A 21,897-nucleotide genomic window follows, 5' to 3' on the forward strand; every position below is an offset into this window, starting at 1 on the left:
CGATTAATTATTTTCACATAAAAACGATCAAGTCTTGATGCTGACATTTCATTAGAATTCTGTTTGAGCCAGGTAAGTATACCTAACCCCTGGAAAAGTGTCTCTTCATAAATCAGCAAAACTTTGATAATTAATTAAAGATATAAGTGCTTCAGCTGAACAAGGATGAGGTTCCACAGCTTGATCTGAAGTACAGTTAAAATCATCCTCCAAAGCAATGATCTTATTCTGAGAACATTCAGGTATAGCTTCAGAGAGTTAAATAAAAAAAGGTATACGTTCATCCCCTATATTTGGTGCATAAATATTGGAATCCCCTAAGGTAAAATCCACTTGCAAAATCCAACCAGAAATTATTTCAGACACAAAAGCCTGACTATTTACCCACGATGAAAGAAGTATTAGAACACCTGTGCTTAAGTTTGAACCATGATTAAGAAGAGCACACCCTTCCATTCGGTCATCCATTGCACTTGATTTTGAACATTCGTATGGGTCTCTTGTAATAATATTATATATCTTCTTTAACTGTAAATAATCAAATAATACAGTTCTCTTCTCAGTGCCCTGTCAACCATTAATATTAAAAGAGCCAATATTAAATGAAGTCATGGGAAGGAGAAATATAAATTCATAGAGCCATAGCACAAACACCACAAAACTCATCATAGTGTTGTACAGATTGAGTCTTCAATCTGTACAAGATTCTTTTTGTTACATTACACATAAATGTCTTAAGTCGATAAAGTTTTGGTTGATCAAGTTCCTCTAAAGCATCTTTTCTCATGGCAATGGCACAAAGCCTTATATTTGGAAAATACATTTCAAGTTTTGGTCTCCGTTGATTTTTTGTAGAATCAAGAAAATTATTCAACTGTTCAACTGTGTAGTAGGATACATTGGTTTTAGAAGTGGAACTTCCCTGGGAGGTTGCATCAATACTGTCTTGTAGGGTTTCTTGGTTCAGGTTTGGGGAACGTACAATTAATATTAATGATTGTAATCAATGATTAATCATACGGTTTGAACTAGATACCAATACATTCTAAATTGCCCCAAAACAGGGGTTATATAGCCCAAAAGTCTGCTTCAGATATATATATAGATAATTAAACACAACGAATTATAATTAATTAGGAATATACATCATCTGCAGACAGGCTGTATTAATTTTCAGAACACCTTAATGGAATTAACCTGTACCGCAACCAATCAATTCGTCCAGCAAACCACTTTGCTCGACACTCTTGATCAATTCTCCAGAAGGTTTATTCTTTGTATAAGCTTACTTGATCAAAGCACGTTAACTTACTTTGATAATATCAGCTCGTAGCTTTAGATCGCACATTAAAGAGGCTTTGTTTTATGACCAACAAACACAGACAATCAAGCATATAATTAGGTTTAATACAAGGAACTAGGATATATCACTACACTTAAACAAACATAGAACACATTTAACAACAAACATTTAACATAGAACAAACAAAGTAAAACAGTAAGGAAAATGATAGCAAACTTGTTACAACAGTTAAACCTTAAGAGCCAGCAAGGGAATTACACACTTTAACGCATTTGAATTTAGATAGAATAATACTTGCAAAATGGACCTTTGTGTCGCTGAGCAAGACTGCGTGTGTGCGTGAATGTCCTCGTTGCGTCCGTGAGCTGGGGGATTTCTGTTGGTGCTTCCGGAGCGTGGATCACTCGCGGGAAGTGCAAAGCATCTTAGGAGTAATGGTTGAAACTGAGAGAGAGTCCTTTCACCCGGAGAATATCGGACTGCTCCAAAAACGTAGTGTTGAGCTTTGTCCGAAGACAAGAAAAAGACTGAGATAAACGCCAAATAAAACAAAAGACATGTCTGACGAGAGTTTGAAGAGAAGTTGAAGAAAACTTGAAGAGGTTCAGAAGAGAAAGCAAGAATGCAAGAGGGCAAGAGAGCAAGAGAGGACAAAGAGAGTAAGAGAGAGTGATTTCACACCAGATCCTGACTTTAAGGTAGGGAGGTCACGCCTCCTTTGGGAGGAATGACCCAATGAGGCTCCTCAGTTTTGGCGCGAGGTGGTTCCCTTTGTCTTGTCAAGGCTTGTCATTTGCCTAATTTATGACAGGGTCCTGTATATGGTTTGAATCACTCAAAAGATGGTAAAACATAGCAGAATACATTTTAATGTAACCTTATATATATATTCAGCTAGGGTGAGTCGTAAGGTTTAATTTGATACCAAGAAACTTGTATTTGGTACACTTAAAAGTGAATATATATTTTAAGATTATTTATATAAGCCCTCAGAGTTTAACTACACAACTGAACAATCTTAACTAGTTTGATATAACAGCAGAAATACCCAAGCATACGGGAATAAAACATATTTCCTTAAAAATAAGCTACTTCGTGGTTTTAAATGGTATGAGTGTATAGATTTTCAGTGTGTAGATGGCGATATCATGAGTGTCTCTGGAGAGGCTCTTTGGGTTGTAAAAACTTCAAGAAGCATTCTAACTCCCAGACTTGCTGGCACTACCTCGTGATTTAGATGGGGAGTCACAGGGTGTGGGGGTTTTAGGATCCTTCACACAAATGTGTGCATTGCATTCAGAGTTAATGAGTTCATGATTTTCCGTTCATACTCTACAGTCTCCACAACTATCGTCTAGTTTAGTGTTGCAACCCCCGTTCCCTGATGGAGGGAACGAGGCATTGTGTCGATGTAGTGACACGAGGGGTCTCTCTTGAGAGCCTCGGTTGCCTCTGAACTTGAGAAAATGCCAATGAAAAATTGGTGAACAGAATTTGCATGTCCCTCCCCCGGACATACGGGTATAAAGGAGGGTGCAATATGGCTGTTCATTCAGGTTTTGTACTGAGGAGCTAAGAATTAGGTTCGGCCATTACAGTGGTTGGTACGGTGCTGTGGCAAGAGGGACACAACGTCTCGTTCCCTCCATCAGGGAACGGGGGTTACAACAGTAACCTAGATGTTTCCCTTCTGTCACTCACTTGGAGCAAACTGCATCAGGCTGCCAGCCGCTATCTTTTCTCTCTATGTTTTCTCTCCATAGAGTGTTAGATGCGACTGGGGCCATCTAGCGCTATAACGCATCAGGGAAGGTGTTCTTTTCCAATCCTATTCTTTCAGGGGGAAAAGACCCCTTGGAGATCACATCCTGCCCGTGCTGGGGAGGTCACATGGGCTTACAAGCCACACATGGAAGTGGCGCGGTGGTAGGTCATGCATGGTGAGGGAGGAGCTCTACAAACACAGCGACCGTGGGCAGAGGGAACTGCCTAAAGGAGACTCGGGTCCGCCGAAAATACGACACAGGGGCTTATCGTGATAACCAACTCCTGCGGAGCACCTATTCCAGTACAGAGTTATTAGTACCCATAATGGGTCTGGTCGGGAATTCCTCCACCAAATTCGCGAGCCAGAGGGCTATGGAGGAAGGACATCCATGGAGTGTGAGTTTGTGGGCTCGTTTGGGAGTAAGAGCGCACGTGTTCGCCTCAGAGGAGGGGAAAGGCAATATGCGCAAGCGGTACAACCGGTCAGCTGTTCCGTATTACCCAGAGCTACGTGCTCGGACCTGACAAAACATAGGATGAGACCAACTCAACATGGAGATTATAGAATCTCACAAAGGTATTGGGTGTTTCCCAGCCCGCCACTCTGCAGATCATGTATAGACCCCCAGCCGACGGGTTCTTACGAATCCATAGGACCTCCTCTTCCCCGTGAAGTGGAGGAATCACCGCTGAAGCGGTCTCATTTGCATCAAACCAAGCGGCACGACCACTACTGAGGATGCCATATGCCCCAGGAGCCTCTGGAACTGCTTTAGATGGACCATGGCATCTAAATGTATCCGCAAAGCAACCAGCATTGTCGACGACCCCACACACCCCTCACACAAACTCTTTACCCTCCTGCCGTCTGGCAAGAGGTCACAAAGCTTTCGGGCCCTCACGGCCAGACTGTGTAACAGCTTCTTCCCCCAAGCCATCAGACTCCTCGATACTCAGAGACTGGTTTGACACACACACACACACACACAGCGTGTCCTGAGTTAGCACTTTAATTACTGTCACTTTATAACTGTCTGCTACCTCAATAACTGCTATGTGCATAGAACACTATCTCATAGTATGTTATGTTTACGTTTTTAGAAACTGTCATCTTTTTGCACTACTGTGTACTGGTCGGCGCTGCACTGTCTCTCACTGTGCATATTGTCCTGTTCATTGTTAGAAATTTCTTGTACTGTCCCGTACTTTTTACACATGTTTGCACATGCACTTTATATAGGTATATATAGGTATTTTATTTAGTTGTGTAGTCTCATGTGGTTCTGTGTTTGTCCTATGTTGTTTTTATGTAGCACCATGGGCCTGGAGGAACATTGTCTCGTTTCGCTGTGTACTGTACTAACTGTATATGGTTGAAACAAAAATAAATATCACTTGACTTGACTTGATTTGAATGAGGTAGCTGTGATCGCAGCCCAGACAAGCGAGGCAGCTCTTATGACCGTCAGAAGCGGAGAGATATCTACCGCATCCAGGAACTACACAAAGGCGGAAAGACATCTTCAAAAATAGTTTTTAAAAAGATGTTCAACGCCAATTTGAGGAAATGCGGTCGAAGCACCCAGGGGCATGGACTGCACTGGCTTGCAGAGAAGGGAGAAAGCCGCTGGTAATGTGCCGTAGGATCCAGCAGCAATTTTCTTAGAGGCGAGTGGAACAGTAGTGAAACACCAGCTTGCTGAACACACCCGCTTGGCTCAGAAGAAAAAAATCTGTCTAAACAGATGGCATTTGTGGCATAATACTGATTATCAACATTTTTCGTCCCCCCTTTTCTTTAATAAAAGCAAAAATCTAGGTTCCAGTGAGGCCATGGAAGTGAATGTGGCCAGTGTTTGAATGTTAAAATACTCACAGTATATCTAAAAGTATTTAGGGTTGTTAGTGACCCAAGATATGTAATAGTGTTGCTATACATTTTTTTTTATTTAAATTAAATGATTTCATGAATCCCGACAGGGGGAAAACTTCTGATACAGTAGCAACACATAAAGTGTGTGTGTGTGTGTGTGTGTGTGTGTGTGTGTGTGTGTGTGTGTGTGTGTGTGTGTGTGTGTGTGTGTGTGTGTGTAATAGTTGCCTCATTGAAATCTCTGTACTGTAATAACTCTGGCAGTTATGATACACAAACACACAGAGACATAAAAATAAATACTAAATTGAAAGTATTTATAGTAAAAAACAAATAATAATAATAATTAATAAATAGAACCATAGTATCAATGTATAAGAGGCATTGGCAGCTGTATTCTGTCACAATAAATAGATTAAAAACACAGAAGAATAGGGCATTCAATGTGTTGTAGCAGGTAAAAAGTGCCAATAAAAAGGCAAACAGCACCAAGCTGCTGTAATATAACGTCAAGACCTAACGTCAGGCTACCAGATCACACACTCTCACACACTCCAGTGAGATTCACTGCAAAGATATGCACACAGCACTCAGTGAAAGGAGAAACACCACCACATGGGGACCACTAGCCTGCCCACTCCGGGCCAACAGCTCCTAGAAAGACAAAAAAAGAAATCAAAATCAAATTCACCAAAAACAACGATCACAGAAATGAAATCAAATTGCAAAATAAACACAGGATCTTAAAATCGTCCGTTTATTACAGTAAACAAATCAAATTAGAATACCAAAAGAAAGACACTCAAACCCGAGGATATCAAACTCCAATGGTTAGCGGCAACACAGAAAGGAGTGTAATCCACTGGGATACCAGAAACTCATCCAAATGCAAGTAGTAGCAGTGAACAAAAATAAACGAAAACACAAATAATTAAGAACGAAAGAAACAAAACAGAAACAAAACAGAAACAAAACAAACAAAACAAAACAGCAGCGTCGAAGCTTCAAGCCATGCAGCGACAGAGCAGTAAGAGATGCGCTAGAGAATGGGCTGATTTATTCACCAACATGCAGAGACCATACCATCTATCCACCAGGAGATACTTCAAAGTTCACGAGCAGGAGAGCAGCAGTCACCAAACGACACACAGCATGCAAGCAGTTCTTTAGTGCGGAACGATCTGACTCCAATGAACAGCGATCAGCCACACTATGCGGCATAGCGAGTACATCCGATTAGACATCATCTCTGATGCAGAGCAGCAAAAACCCGGAAACAGCGATCAGCTGAACAAGTGACGCACCGCCTAGCTGACCTGGTGATGCCTTTTTTTGTACCCCCCTCTAAGTGTGTCTCAATAAGTAAATGCCAAAGGGGCATGGGCATCGCAGCCTTAAAGGTAGAGGCAAATAACTGCATTTCACGACATGCAGAACAAAAATTATTATAGCTTAAAATATTTTGGCACCAATTCACTTGCATTGTATGGACCAGCATTACATTAATACTTCTCTTATAATTCTTATGTATTATTTTAGCTGTAAAGTTGGCACACTGTGCCTTTCATGTCACATCTGTTGTGAAAGAGCACTTTAGTTCCAGCTTCACCCATTGGGAACTGATTTTAACAGACAAAATTATCAATCTCCTTTTGCCGATTGTTTTTATTTTACATTTTAATAAAATTTACATTTTGTATTATTGTATTAGTTAAATCTATAAAAAATTCAATAAATAAATAAAAGAACACACATGGGGCACAAATTACAACGTTGCCATCGTGTTGCGGTTGCCAGGGATGTGAGTGGTGCACTGCGACCAGAGTTGCGGCTGACTCCAAAGGAGGAGATGGAGGGCGAGTTGTGACGAGAGCACACGCCGTCCTGGCAATTTATGTACGCTACCGTCGCTGTGCTGTTTGAACGGATCAAGACGTGCTTGCCCCAGATTAGTGGGAGAAACCTCCGTAGGGCGAGTTGAGGATTACAAAATGACAATTTTTTCCAAAAGCCTTCTCTGTATTCTATTAATCACCTTTTCTCTCACTATGTCTCTCACATAGGATGTGAATCTTAATGCTATGAAATGCGTCGGGGAAGGCGGTCTTTCCCGGTCCTATTCTTTCAGGGGGAAAAGACCCTGTGGAGGCCACATCCTGCCCAGTCTAGGGTGAGGTAACATGTGGCAAATACACCACGAGGGTTGTGAAGCCGTACGTGGGAAATGGTGCAGTGGTAGGTCCAGCCTAATGAGGTGGGACTCTACAAGCATTGCGACCGGGGCAGCGGGGCTGCCCAAGGGAAACGCGGGTCTGCCGACAGGGGGATCGTACCGCGAGAAATACATCACAGGGAGTTTGCCTGAAAAGGGAACTAAGCCCGTGGAGCACCTGTGACTCATAGTGTGTCTAGCCGCGAATTACTCCGCTGAATTCGCCGGACAGAAGGCTAGGGAGGAGAACATCCAGGGAGCGACGCTTAGTGGCTAACCTGGGATAGAAGGCGCACTGGATCAACTTGGTGAAGGGCGCTGTGTGCAAGCAGAACACCCGGTCGGTTGTGCCGCGTTACCGAGTTATACTGGCTTGGACCTGACAAAACACGGGACGAGACCGACTCAACCATGAGATTGTAAAATCTGGCAAAGGTATTGGTATTAGTCATGGCCTGGGTGTGATAAGCTAAGGAAATAGCATCAACGAGCTAGTGAGCTAACCTCTGTTTGGAGATGGCGTTCCCTTTCCGCCATCTGCCAAAGCAGACAAAGAGCTGCTCAGAACATCTAGAGCTCTGCATTTAGTCCAAATAGATATGCAAAGCACGTTCCGGACACAGGCTGGGTCTGCTCCTCCCGGGGTAGCTTGCTTGCAGGCTCACGACCTGGTCCCTTAAGGGGTTCGTAGGAACCTTGGGCACGTAGCCCGGTCACGGCCTCAGGATAACGTGAAAATGTGCCGGATCGAACTCCAGGCAGGGAGCTGACAGAGAACAGAGAACTACAGAGAACTGTGCACCTCTGCGGGTCTTCAGCTCGAGAAGAACACCGATTCACGATCAAGCGCCACTTTAGGGCATAAAGTTGCCTGGTGGAGGGAGCTCTGGCTTGGTTGATCGTGTCTACGACTGCAGGAGGTAGATCCACTAGATCTTCTGCATCTAGTCCAGGGGTCAGACATGGAGGTTCCAGAGGTCTGGTTGCGGGTGCCAGAGGGTGCCCCGTCCCTAAGAAAGATGGCCCTTCCTCAGAGGAATGGGAGGTGCTGTCGCGAGGAGCATAAGATCCTAGAACCTGGCCCGGGTGGGCCAGTAAGGGGCCACCAGGATGACCTGTTCCTTGTCCTCCCTGATCTTGCACAGCACCGGTGCAAGAAGGCTCACTGGGGGAAATGTGTACTTGCGCAGCCCCCGGGGCCAGCTGTGTGCCAGCGCGTCTGTCCTGAGAGGAGCTCCTGTCAGGGAGTACCAGAGTGGGCAGTGGGAGTTGTCTTGGGAGGCAAAAAGATGCTTGCACAAAAGGTCGTTCCCGGGAAGTAAAAGGTGCCCTCCATGAACACGTCAGCTCGTCATGCACTTCCGTGAAGAACGGAATTGGGGGCGTGCCTATGAGCGGTGCCCTAACCCGAGGAACTGATCGAGTAGCCGTGAGGGGGAGACGGAGGTTTCCAAACCAGCCTCATGCTCACGGAGGCCCAGGAAAGCATAGCAGACATCTGCGCGTCAGCCTCAGACTGGGAGAGCAGACCCGAAGGTGGCAGCCCAGATGAGTCATCAGCATCAGACGCCGCTGTGATGCTTTCCGATGCAGCGGCGATGTCGTCATCCACGACCACAAGGCAAGCCGCACTCATCCCGAGCTCAGACGGAATCAAGCAAGTGTGACGGGGTGGGTGGTTTGTTACCCAGCGAAACCGAGCCCGCCGTCATCCCCAAATCGCCTTCATCGCCAGCCGGGTCGTCCTCAATCCCGTGGGGAGAAGGAATGACGTGGGGGGCGGCTGAAGTGGCTTTCTCTCGTGAGAAAAGAAAGTCGTGACCACAGTGTTGCCATGGCTATGTTCTCGCTCTGAGAACAATAACCATTCATAAAACGCTGCCTGCGTGTGATCGCAGCTCAGGCACATGTAACGGATACCGTAGCGACGGCACCGTGGTGCACAGATTTACTCCTGTAACACAGGAGAGAAACGAGGAGACAGTGTGTCAAGTTCGAGCTCTCTGCAGTAATTTATTCAACAATCTTTTCCTGTGAACACATCTGTATTGTTCAGAGTCACTTTATGCTTCACATATCACATTTTCAATGTCTTTTTAACATTATAATGAATTTCAGTGTTCATGTCAATACACAATCTTTAATAAAATAAATCTCTCAATTTCACATACATGTTCACTTACTCTGTGTGTTTGTATTTTACACTATTTATCAAAAAGAAATGCAGAAACCATGGTAATATACACCAATTATTTCTCTTAAATGATTAGAAACTTCTATTCACAGTATTTTATCAGTATCACATTAATACAATGCTGTAAATCACGCTCAGAACTAGTAATATACTTCAAGTATATCTTTAAACCTCATTTAACACATTAACCATTATTATCTATACCCATTTAGCAAAAACATTCTCAACCTATGTTGGAGACATACATACAGTACCTTAAACAATACTCGTTAACATTTCAAGCTCAAAAAAATACCTTCATGTGCATTTGTATAAGGAAAAATGTATATTTCGAACTGACTCGCTCACCAACGTTACATGTGCGTTTTCGGTAGGCCGCTAATCTGTCGAACTTTACTCTCTCGCTTTAAACAAAGTCAAAAACAGCCTCTACCGAACATTACTTCTCTTAAAACAATTCACTTATATTCCAAACACATTTCAGCATGGTTAAATTTAGCTTTAAGGTATTTTTGTACATTTACCCACCTGTAACACAGGAGAGAAACGAGGAGACAATGTGTCAAGTTCGAGCTCTCTGCAGTAATGAGAAACTCACGACTCGCACAGCTTAACACCCATCGCTCGACTCTGCCCCTAACGGCCGGGAGTAACATTACACACTTCTCTTTTTGAAGGAGGAAAGTCACATTAAAATAAAACTCTTAGTATGCTTCTTTTTCCAAGAAGAAATACAATAACATGTTCAAGATAAAAACCAATAATTCTGAATATACTTAAAAGCACAATTACAACACTTTTGTGATCGTCACACACACAAGGCAGCTTTTATGACCATCTGAAGTGGAAAGAAATCAACCGCATCCAGGAACTACACAAAGTCGGAAAGACATCTTTAAAAAGACGTGTCCTGAATAGGATGTCCAACGCCTGCTGGGTATTGCTCTTTTATGAGTGGGAACTCAAACTCTTTTAGAGGAAATAAACTCTTTTTAGGAGGAGAAACACTCTTTCAGGCAATGAAAGCGCTGTCAAAGCGCCCAGGGGCGTGGACTGCACAGCGTGCAGAGAGAGAGAACGCCAGCTGGAAACGTGCCATAGATTCAACAGCAGTGCTTATCACCAGTAGAGGTGAGTGGAACAGTGGTGAACTCAGCTTGCTGTTGCACAACCGTTCGGCTCCGAAGAAAAATTCTGACTGGCACTCGCTGCCCCGCTTCCCTTTATACCCGTATGTCCGGGGCAGGGCATGCAAATTCTGTCTACCAAATTGACATTGGCCTTTTCTCAGGTTCAGAGGTATGTTTGGCGGCCCAGGAAGACCCCTTGTGTCACTTCATTCGACACAACTTCGAGTGAGTGACATAAGGGGAACTCTGCCCACAGTGGTTTCGATTGTGACATTTTCCACAGCAACTTACTAAAACAGATATAGATGGCCATGCAGATTGATTCTTTTTTATGGTTTTGTCTGTGCTGGTGTCCCTGATTCTGCTTTATTGGTGGACTATACTGAGGCTTCAACAAGCTCATCGCACTGTGCCATCACAGCCTGGCAGGACCAAGCTAAACAAGTCTAAGTGTAAAATACTAGTGCTAGTTATCATTTTCTGTGTGTGCTTTGTGCCTTATCACCTGGTGAGACTGACTTACACAATCATCAAATTCTTGCTGCATGACTGTATATCTGCACAGGTATTCTACATTCTGAAGGAGATGACTGTGCTGCTTGCAGTACTAAATGCTTCCTTGGATCCAATTATTTACTTTGTCTTTTGCAAGACCTTCAGGGCCCAACTTAGACTTCATAAGAGATTTTGCTAACCAGAACAAGAGATGAACACAACTGGAAACGATAAAGGAAGTAGTAGATAGAGATAAAGGTGAAATGTTTAATTTGTTTCGTTTATGCAACAAACTTGCAAAAATGTGTTTCCCAAAAACTCCCCCATATTTCTGTGGTCAAACCAGTGATGAAAACTTGAGTCACACTTAACTTCAGAGCATGAACCCATAGTCCTTTGTAACACAATTACAAAGCTCTATGAGGTGAGCTACCACGCATTTTGATTTTACTCGAAAAAACTTTTAAATGTAGTTGGTTATGAAAATACAAGCATTAAAATGTCCTTACAAATCATGCCCTATAGTTAAAAGTGTTTTGTTGTCACAAAATAGCATTGTGTGAGGAACAGGGCCAAAAGTAAGGGTTTGAAAGGATAATCTGTTGTTTTACTTGCGATTTGTGTGAATATGAAGAAAAGTCATGGTTGTAGCACGTCTAGTGTTCATTTCCGCAGGGAACTGTTGTGATACGTATGAGCCACAAAAAATAAAAGGTTGTATGTTTAAGCTTGTTGATATGTGAATAGTTTACATATGGATACTATGTGTGCAGTCTTCCACATCTCTCAAATTGTGTTGGGAGAGGAACCGGGCTAAACTGTGCTTGACAAAGACAACTTTCCTGATTTATTTAGCCTCATATGGACACCACAGGGGAGATCTTAGAGAGCTAATAATAATAAGTCAGGAAAGCCCACAAGACAACCATAACCTGTTGGTAAATATTATCAATTGCAAATGTGTTTCATGTACTGGTAAATGTATTGTTTTGTTTGTTCTTTATTGTATTTTATTGGACATTCATGCATTTAAAAACAATTATTTGCATAAGGAGTTTTTAAAATAATTAAAGTATGTATTACTTTTTAAAAATGTGTGGTTTTGGAATTAATCGCTAGAAGTTTTTTGTTGCTTGCACATCCTCTCTAACTCACATTTAGTGAAGCCAGAAGAGATGGATGTTCATTCAAAACGTTTCCATACAATGACAGTAGGTGGCGAATCACACACCCAAGCTCTAGAAAGGACAAGAAGAGACCAAAAAAATAGTCCATAAAGCTCATGCCCTATATTCCAAGTTTTATGTAGCCATCTGATATCTTTGTGTGAGGAACAAACATGTTTAAAGTAAGTTTTTATTTGCCAACATGATCTCACTGTACATATATTTGCCTATTACATTTTTTAAGTGTTAGTTTGGTTTGGTTTAGAGGTAGGGGTGAAGTTAGGGAATATAAAATGTCTAAAATCATTAATTTAATTATACAAATATAAATATAATAAGAAGAATTTATAAATATGTTAGCATTTCAAAAAATCCATATAGCATATTTCAGCATCTATCAATATATACATGTAAAAACGTGTCGATGCAATATACAGAAACCTTTGAATAATAATGAGATCGGGCTGTGCTTGCTAAAATGTTCCCCTCCACTGAAGCTCCAAACCTCATTTGCTTTTGTGTAAATTCAAACATGGCGCCTCACAACACGTTGCCAGGTTTGTGTGCCCAAGCATGAATGAGTTTGAAATTTTTCCATAACAGAAATATCTGAACAATTTTTTCCACATTATTTTATATCCCCTAATCAATTTTAGGATCAACATATGAGACACATTTTAATTCTTGTTTAGTTCCCTGTTCCTGTTAGTTTTGTAGTCCTTCATAGTTTTATTTCATGATTTTTTTCACCCTGATTGGTTCCCCTGGTATTCCTCATCCTTGTTTTCCATTGTGTATTTAAGTCCTTGTTTCCCCTGGTTTCTTTGTCAGTCTTTACATGTATTATTCTGTCATGTTCTGTACTTGGATTCCCTGTGTTTTGTTTTGTTTTATTCTGAGTTAGTTTGTTTATTTTCTTCTTATTAAAGCTGCATCTAGATCCTCATTCCTCATCTGCCTCGTTACAATACTTTAACATGAAAGGTAACATGAACTCTCCATCCTGATCTTTGAAAGAGCAACCACTATGAGCAATACAATGTTCATCTGGTCTAGAGCTACAGGGGGAGGAAACTGTGTTTACACATATAAGTGGAAGAACCTCTTGCAGTGCAAGTATCCAACCACAAGACAAACTGAGCCATTCTCTCAGTTCCTGTCTCAGTGCAAACACCCCCTTCATCTGTCATATCATGTTAGACTCATCTCTACTATCTGATTTTGCACTTCTCTCTTATGAAAAATAAAAATCAACTGTAATTGTAATGTGGGCACATTACGGCCAGGTTTGGTATATTTGGTTCATTCTTGGCTGACATGTAGCAATGATGTGACCTGCTTGTGGCTCAGATTGGGCAAACAGGAGCAGACCACCCAAGCACCATCATTCCATGTTGTAAGTGGCCTGAAGAACAGTGTCAGGTCTGGGCCAGAATTCAAATGAACTGTTTCCCAGATTCCCCCGCACAGTTAAACCAGGCTGTTCTGTGTAAGGTTACAAGGACCATCAGATTTGCTTAACTTTAAGACATTTCATCTTATTCTAGACTTGCTAGATAATGCTGAAAATTGCTTTGAACTGTGGTAACGTTTGTACCTGACAAATTAATGTTTATAGACTGATGGACATCTTTAAAATGTGTGGTGCAGGTCCTGATGCTGCGATACCGCCTGCCTGATGATTCAGTGAGAGCAGCCCATGACTCGGGTGGCTGGAGTCTCTGATGATCCTCCGAGCTTTTTTCACACACCGCCTGTTATATATCTCCTGAAGGGAGGGAAGCTCACCTCCGATGATGTTTCTGGCAGTTCGCACCACCCTTTGCAGGTCTTTGCGGTTGTGGGATGTGCTATAGCCATACCAGGCGGTGATGCAGCCAGTCAGGATGCTCACTACAGTGCTGGTGTAGAACCGTGTGAGGATGTGGTGGTTCATTCCAAACTTCCTCAGCCGTCTCAGGAAGAAAAGGCGCTGGTGAGCCTTCTTCACAACGGCCTCAGTGTGGACGGACCATGTGAGTTCCTCAGTAATGTGGACACCGAGGAACTTGAAACTCTCCGCCGGTGCTCCATTAATGGTGATTTGGCTGTGTTCTCTGTTTTTCCTCCTGAAGTCCACTACTAGCTCCTTGGTTTTACTGATGCTGAGGGAGAGGTTGTGCTGCTGACACCAGCGTGTCAGAGTGTGCACCTCCTCCTCTCTGTAGGCTGTTTCATCATTGTCAGTGAGCACTTATATAGTGCCTTTTTAACCTTAACGGTATTCAAAGCACTTTACACTGTGACTGTGCTCATTCATACACCAATGGCACTAGCCTGCCATTGGGAGCAACTTGGGGTTCAGTGTCTTGCCCAAGGACACTTTGGCATGTGGAGTCGTGTGGGCTGGGATTCAAACCACCATTCCTGTGATTAGTGGCCGACCAACTCTACCAACCGAGCCACAGATACCCCACTACACTGAAAAAAGTGAAACGACCCTGTCATTTATTTTAAGTACATTTTTATATTGGTCTAATGTAAAATCATGTTTTCCGGTATAAACCTGTTTTGTTCAGTTTGGCCAAAAGCAAATAACATTCCCCTTAGAAAAACTTAAAAGAAACAATTTAGGTTAAATAGTATTTTCGCTTGACACTAAAGAGGTTTTCGTGTCACGTGACCACGTGACGTTGCATCAGGTCGCTCCGTGTCGAGTTTTTCTGTCGGCCATTACATCGCTTCAAAAGTGAAAACCGTCCAATGTACAAAAAACTATTTTAAACAAGGTAAGAATTTGAAATGTTGTTGTTTTAAGCGAAGCGTGTGTTTTCCTTGCACATTTATGGTTAGTGGCAGGATGGACAACTAGTTTACAGACTGTCTTTGTAAAGCAGTTGTTGCGCGCCAAGGCTAACCATTCAATTAACCTAATTCAAAGGACGATGCTTTCGTTGCCTCCGTTTGACAAGTGTAATATTGACAAAAGTCAATATTGTTGTTAATGTAATTTCACTGTCACATAAGAAAAAATAATGTCAGTAGTGATAGATCGTTCGTGAATGATTCATTCATTTTGAACGAGTCTTTTTTGTGACTCAGAGGAACGAGAAGTCTCAGAGAGTGATTCGTTAATTTTGTTTTCCGCGCATGTTCATTGCGCATCCTCCGTTCCTTTGCTATGTGAATAGACTTTTATATATATGTGTGTGTCTATTGTGAAAGCCGCATGTGAACAACATTCCCCTTTGAAATACTTAAAAGAAACAATTTAGGTTAAATAATATTTTCGCTTGACACTAAAGAGGTTTTCGTGTCACGTGACCACTTGACGTTGCATCAGGTCGCTCCGTGTCGAGTTTTTTGTCGGCCATTACATCGCTTCGAAAGTGAAGACCATCTGGTGTACAAGAAAACAATTTTAAACAAGGTAAGAATTTGAAATTGTGTTGTTTTAAGGGAAGCGTGTGTTTTCCTTGCACTTTTAAGGTTAGTGGCAGGATGGACAACTAGTTTACAGACTGTCTTTGTAAAGTAGTTGTTGCGCGCCAAGGCTAACCGCTCAATTAACCTAATTCAAAGGACGATGCTTTCGTTGCCTCTGTTTGACAAGTGTAATATTGACAAAAGTCAATATTGTTGTTAATGTAATTTCGCCGTTCACGTTTGACGGCGCACCGCCGGCGGCAGCCGCTTTTTAAAAGCGGCAGCCGCCTTCCTACCGCCTTCGTTCCGCGGCCATTCCGCCAGCATTATATCGAAGGCGGACCGTCGGAGGCAAACGCTTTTTTCGAGCGATCTGCCACCGCGTATATATATATATGTATATATATATATATATATATATATATATATATATATATATATATATTTTTTTTTTTTTTTTTAATATATATTTATAGCATGCAGTTTATCAAGAATAATGATTGATCAAACCAGACAAATTTCCATTTGGCGTTTTAATTCCACATTTCAAAGTACAGTAACTGTCATTGAAACAAGATGTCAGATCACTGAAATATAAATAACAGAAAAATACAAACATTATATATACACACACACACTAAAGAACATGGGTTTCAATTCATTTTGTAAAAAAATAATTTTTTAAAAACACTATTGTAACACTTACAATAATTGTTAATAATATAAAGAGGTCAGCTCTGGGATAAAAAGAATTACCAGTAAACATAAGCAATGATGATATTTGGTACCAAATAAAGTGCAGGATACCAAATAAATTGAGGTATAACATCATATTTACAAGTCATTTCTAACAATAGGTTATGTGGTAATAATTTAGAGTAAAGCTCTGGAGTAGAATCTACCATTATAACTGCAATGCTGACCTGTGGCACAAGGATTTACAAGCTATATTTAACAATAGAATAACAGTTAAGCACTGTGACGGAATGAAAGTAGAATTTTTGGTACTAGTTAATGTGCAATATCAAGTATCAGAGGTATGAAATAGGATTTACAAACTATAATAGAATCGTTAAGCACTGACGGAATGAAATAAGCCAATACTAAAGTCACGGTAAGTAGAATATTTGATACCAGATAATGTGCAAATATCAATGAAATAAGCAGCAAATTGTATATGAAATAATTGAGATCTTTGGTATCAAGGAATGTGCAGGATAACAGGTATAATATACATTTTGACATTCAACTTACACATGACAACAAGTGGGAATAAATATAATTAACAGCAGAAAATCTGGCTGTAGAGAACACAGCCAATCAGAATGTCTGGAGAGGTTGGGGACTGCGTGGCGTATTGGGCTAAGAATCACCGGTTTTCCCCGACCTCCAGAATGAGGCAGTGCAAATTGGCATATCTTCAGTGATTCCTCGTGCACCTGTATAAAAGGACAAACCATCTCATATTCATCCAAGGAGCTGCCCTCAAAGCAGGGTCACGAGAGAAAAGAAAAAAAGAAAAAAAAAAAGCAATTTCCACAGTGAATAGTGTGGATTGGGTGAGTGTAGTCTGACACTTTTAGCAGGCTTTTTTAGGGGTCTTGATGTTACTGACTGCAGGATAAAGAAAGGGTTCCAGTTGTCAGTGATGCTGGGGTGTCAGTAGTCAGCCTAGGTTTAAGGGGTCGGCTGTGGGTCCCTCTCAGCTGTGCGGCGCCTTTTTCCACCTTCATGTTCAGATGCTCCTTTCAGGTAACGCGTAACGTTAACCTGGATCGCCTCATCAGTGGCATCCTGGGTTGCCGGGTTCTTCCGGATGGCTTCTGTAGAAAATAAAGATCTGTCATTCCATTTGAATGGCATAAGGTCATACACATCTACTTAAACATAAAAAAAATATCCAACTTACTTTGAACAATGGTCTTCAGGAACATGTCTCTACAACATGCTTTATCCCCTACACCAGTCCAGGTTGTATTGATGGAAAGGTGATTAGAGAAGATACTCTGAAGCATTCGCCACACGGTTGTCTTTAGGTCCCTCCCACATTTGATTGCCAAAAACCGAAGCTGAAAATACAAAAAAAACATGTTACAAATTACATTTCTCTGAAGCTTCTCATACATTTAAAATGTGACAGGCTGACATGTGGATTCAGACTGTAGAATATGCAGTGTACGATCTTAATTTTACTTTTTAGATTACCCTATGGCGTTATAAACGAAATCGGCACACTTACAAATCGTTGCTGGAGCTCTTTATCCTGCCTCAAACTGTTGTCAAGCAACGCCAAATAACTCTCCAGACACATTGGCACTGAAATGTTGCAGCATAGCATTTTGTTGTCCATGCTACGCACAACATCGCCAAACTCCAAGACGTCGCAGCATTAGGGTTTGATCTGCCCCTACAGGGGTTCCCAGAATAAAAGAATAAAGTAGTCAGTCCTGGTCCTTCAACTACTAAACTATGACATTTATATCTAGGTCTACTACATGTACAGGTGGCCCCAGTGGGAATTAAACCAACAACCACAGGTGTTGTTTGCAAGTTGTACCTGATTGCCCAGTGCGAGCAAATGTCTTCAACATTGTCCCAACTTGCTTCACCTGCTCTTGAAGTGAGCCGCTGTCACCTGGGAAGTAACAATATATTGATTAGCAATACACTAAATATAATAGTAATATAATATAACCACAATTATCATACCAGTAACTTTCCCTGTAATTTCTATCCACAGTATGTTATGCATGGCATACAAGTTCATAATGAAGAACCCTTATGATAACATCAATTTCATTTTTTTTCTTTGAAGCAGAATATTTGTTTGTAAAAGGGGAGGAAAAAGAAAATAATGAAATATTGGTATACAGATTTTGGTTGATATATCATACTGTACAGTGAAATTTGCTATTGTTGTATCCCTACTCACCTGAAGGACGGATAGATCAGGCAAATCTCCAGTCAGGCCTTTGTAGAGTGTGTGCTCCTGCATATCCACAGGTATTTTAATTCAAACATGCAACATACTGTAATAAATCTACAATATTCAGCCTTTACCTTACACCCTCGGTTGTTGCTCTACACTTTTATTATATTAAATACTTATTTACATAGCTTGCTCACTGTATAATCATGATAGCCTAATACTTATAACGCAAGACTGCATCTTAAACGAATGACTGAGTTGAAAACTTGAATGAGAACGCATTTTACACAGAGGGGACCAGCTAGGGAAACTTACCTGCCTACAATAACTGTTTTCATTTGATTTGAGTTACATTAAACATGACTAACCTTAGCCGAGTCCCCAGGAACTTCGGGCTATTAAAGTAACAAGCCTGTAACTGCGGTCTTATCAATTCTAGCTTCACCATACACTGAAACTGTGAGGTTTATCTGCTTTCCTCGTGGACCTGTAGCACAAAGCCCTGACAGTGACTTTTTTTCTCAGTTCTTTATTAGAAACTGAGAGGAGAGCAAGTTAATATAATTTATATTACAATTATCACAAAAATTAACAGTCTGCTTTAAAACTAAGAAAAAACAAGCTTCTATACTAACCTTTCATAAAAAATGAACACTAGGCGAACTAGCTTAGCCGCTATCTGCCGGCACACCACATTAGATTAAAATACTTACCCTTAAGTTGTGCAGATAACTCGATATGTAGAGTTTAAAGCCCTTGTCCCTCTTGCTTGTCGGAGCAGGGGACCAGACATCAACAATGCGATGAACATCGCTGACACGTATTTTCGGAAGATTCTGGAGACATCGAGTAAAAACAGACATTTTGGGCGACGCGCAAGTAAACCGGAAACAGATATGGCGACAGCGGAACTTCACAGTTCAGTCTTTGTAATGTGTTTTAGCAATACATTTTTAACATTTATAATGCGTTTAGATTTTTTGTATTGCCTTTACAGGGACTTTAACACTTTCTTAAACATTTGTACAGGTCATAATTGCAAAACCTGTAAAAGGTAAAATAACAAAAAAAAATCGAGGTTGGAAAAAATGTAGACATAAACGAAATTTCTGCACAACTGTGAAACCAGAGGATAATTTCGCTTTTTCATTGAGTTTATCCTTCACGTCAAAACAGGGATTTTCATGTTTATGACAGATATCACCATGGTTGCAAATTAATAAAAAAAATTAAAGTATAGCCTACCCGAGATTTTGGCCATGTTGCAGATGTCTCTCACTGTTCACTGATAGTCAGGCATTCGTGAAAAGTCTAACTTCATCAATTTATTCTGCTAAATTGTCCATACCATGAATTAAATATCTATTTTAAAACCTAATCAGAATCATAAAGATATTTATTGCCAAGTAAGTTTTACAAAAGGAATTCTTTTTGGTTTATTGGTGCATGTCTCAAATGTGCAGCAATCAAAGAAATGTAAACAATTTTCAAGTGCATAAAATAATTCAATATATTTTACATATATTACTGTATAATCGCTTCAGAGTTTCAAAGTAATTTAAATGTCATTTCCTAAACCTTACCTTATCATGGAATCAAGAGTCAAGACTCTGTTATAAACCCTAATGGCTTTGGAGCAAAAAATAATAATAGCCAACATGGCTGGTCGATTTTGAGAGTAGAAATCCTTGTATTTCAAAGCGGCTTGCCGCCAGCCGCCCGCGGTCGATCAGCCCGAGGCAACCGCCAGAGAAAATGAAGCGGGCGGCCCGCCGTCTGATCGCCGGCGGCATCTCGCAAGAAATGGGAGTGACGAATTCGGCGGCAAACGTTTCATCCCTGCCAGTGGGACGCACCTATAGCCGACAGCTTAGGGACGGCGGCAAAAAGAAGCCGTGCGGATATTTTTTGCTATCTGGGTATATGTGTCTATGGTGAAAACGCATTACAAGAAACAGAAATGATTAGTTCATCTCTTTTGGTCCGAGTTGTTCGTTCATTTGCATAGCGTATACGGCTGTCACGTGATAGAAGAACGAACGACTTGGTCAAGAAGATTCCACAGGTGAACTAATTTTTCCGTTTCTCATAATTTGTCCTTGGCTGTATTATACATTTTTTTTCTGTTGGGGGAGTCTATTGAAAATTGTATTCTGCTCAAATGAGCAAAATTACTTGAATAATGATTATTTGATTTTGCTGAGGGCATGTCCTGCTCTATGTCTGGGCATGTTTTTGCCTAAGGGCGAGGCTAGGCTCTCCCGACCCACACATTTTGTAATGTAAATATAGGGATATCAATATTATGTAATAAAAATATTATTTTATGTGTAATTTTTATGATTACGTACTAGACAATGAGTACTGACTGAAGAGGAACAATTCATATTCCATTTATCTGTCAGTTAAATTTAGTATAATACAATAACATCACTATGTCTAAGGTCTAGTTAATAAATAAGTCTGCTGTGACAATTTTGCAAACTGTCCCATCAAAAAACTAAATGTGAAATCTGACCTTTCCTTTTGTGTTAACAGGTTTGCTGTTGTATCCTGAATAGGTCGCAATTTTAGACAAATTGCTGAAGTTGGTAAGTCCCAGAATGAACAACTGTGAATTTTATTTGCATGTATGTTTAAATACAAAATAGAAATGCTGCACTTTAGAGAATAGCTTGGAGCTTACCACATATGTATACTTACTAATATTGTATGTAAATATAAATTCAGCAATTTCACTTGCATTTGTAATGTAGTGGAAATTACATGACAGTATGAAAATGTAATGGCACATTCACTTCACATTAGTATTTTTAGGGCCCAAGCCTTGAAAAGGCAAGGCCCTATTGTTTTCGTTAGGATTAATATTATTATTTTTTTTACGACTATTGGGGCACTTTTGGGGCTCTTAACCTGCTCGAAAACTCTTGAAACTTTGCACGTGGGTCAGAACCCGTGGCCATTAGGGCCGGGCTGAAGCTGGTACCCGGGCGTGGCAGGGGGGCTCGACGGCGCCCCCTGGAACGGGGTCCGAAAACTTGGTCCATAAATCAAACACGCTTGCATGTAATAATATGAAACTCGGTACACATATAGATCTCATCGTTTCATATATCCTTCATACTTTTACTTTTTACCTCAGCCCAACAGGAAATCGTCTATTTAGGGTTTTTTGAAAACGCATGCAATGGAATTTGAAATACTCCTCCTAGAGAATTCCACCTATCACCACGAAACTCGGTCAGCATGAAGTCAAGACATTGAGGATGAAAAATTGCCGGCGGATTTTTGATATGTCGAACGGTTTGGCCGTGGTGAGGAAACGAAATGATGGCGCGAAAAGAGAAACAGAAAGTGTGTTATAACTTCTGCATACATTAATTGATGTCGATGAAACTTCAGCAGTGTGTTCGCTGTAAGAGG

Source organism: Xyrauchen texanus, chromosome 38 (genome assembly GCF_025860055.1).
Source record: "Xyrauchen texanus isolate HMW12.3.18 chromosome 38, RBS_HiC_50CHRs, whole genome shotgun sequence".
NCBI lineage: Eukaryota > Metazoa > Chordata > Actinopteri > Cypriniformes > Catostomidae > Xyrauchen > Xyrauchen texanus.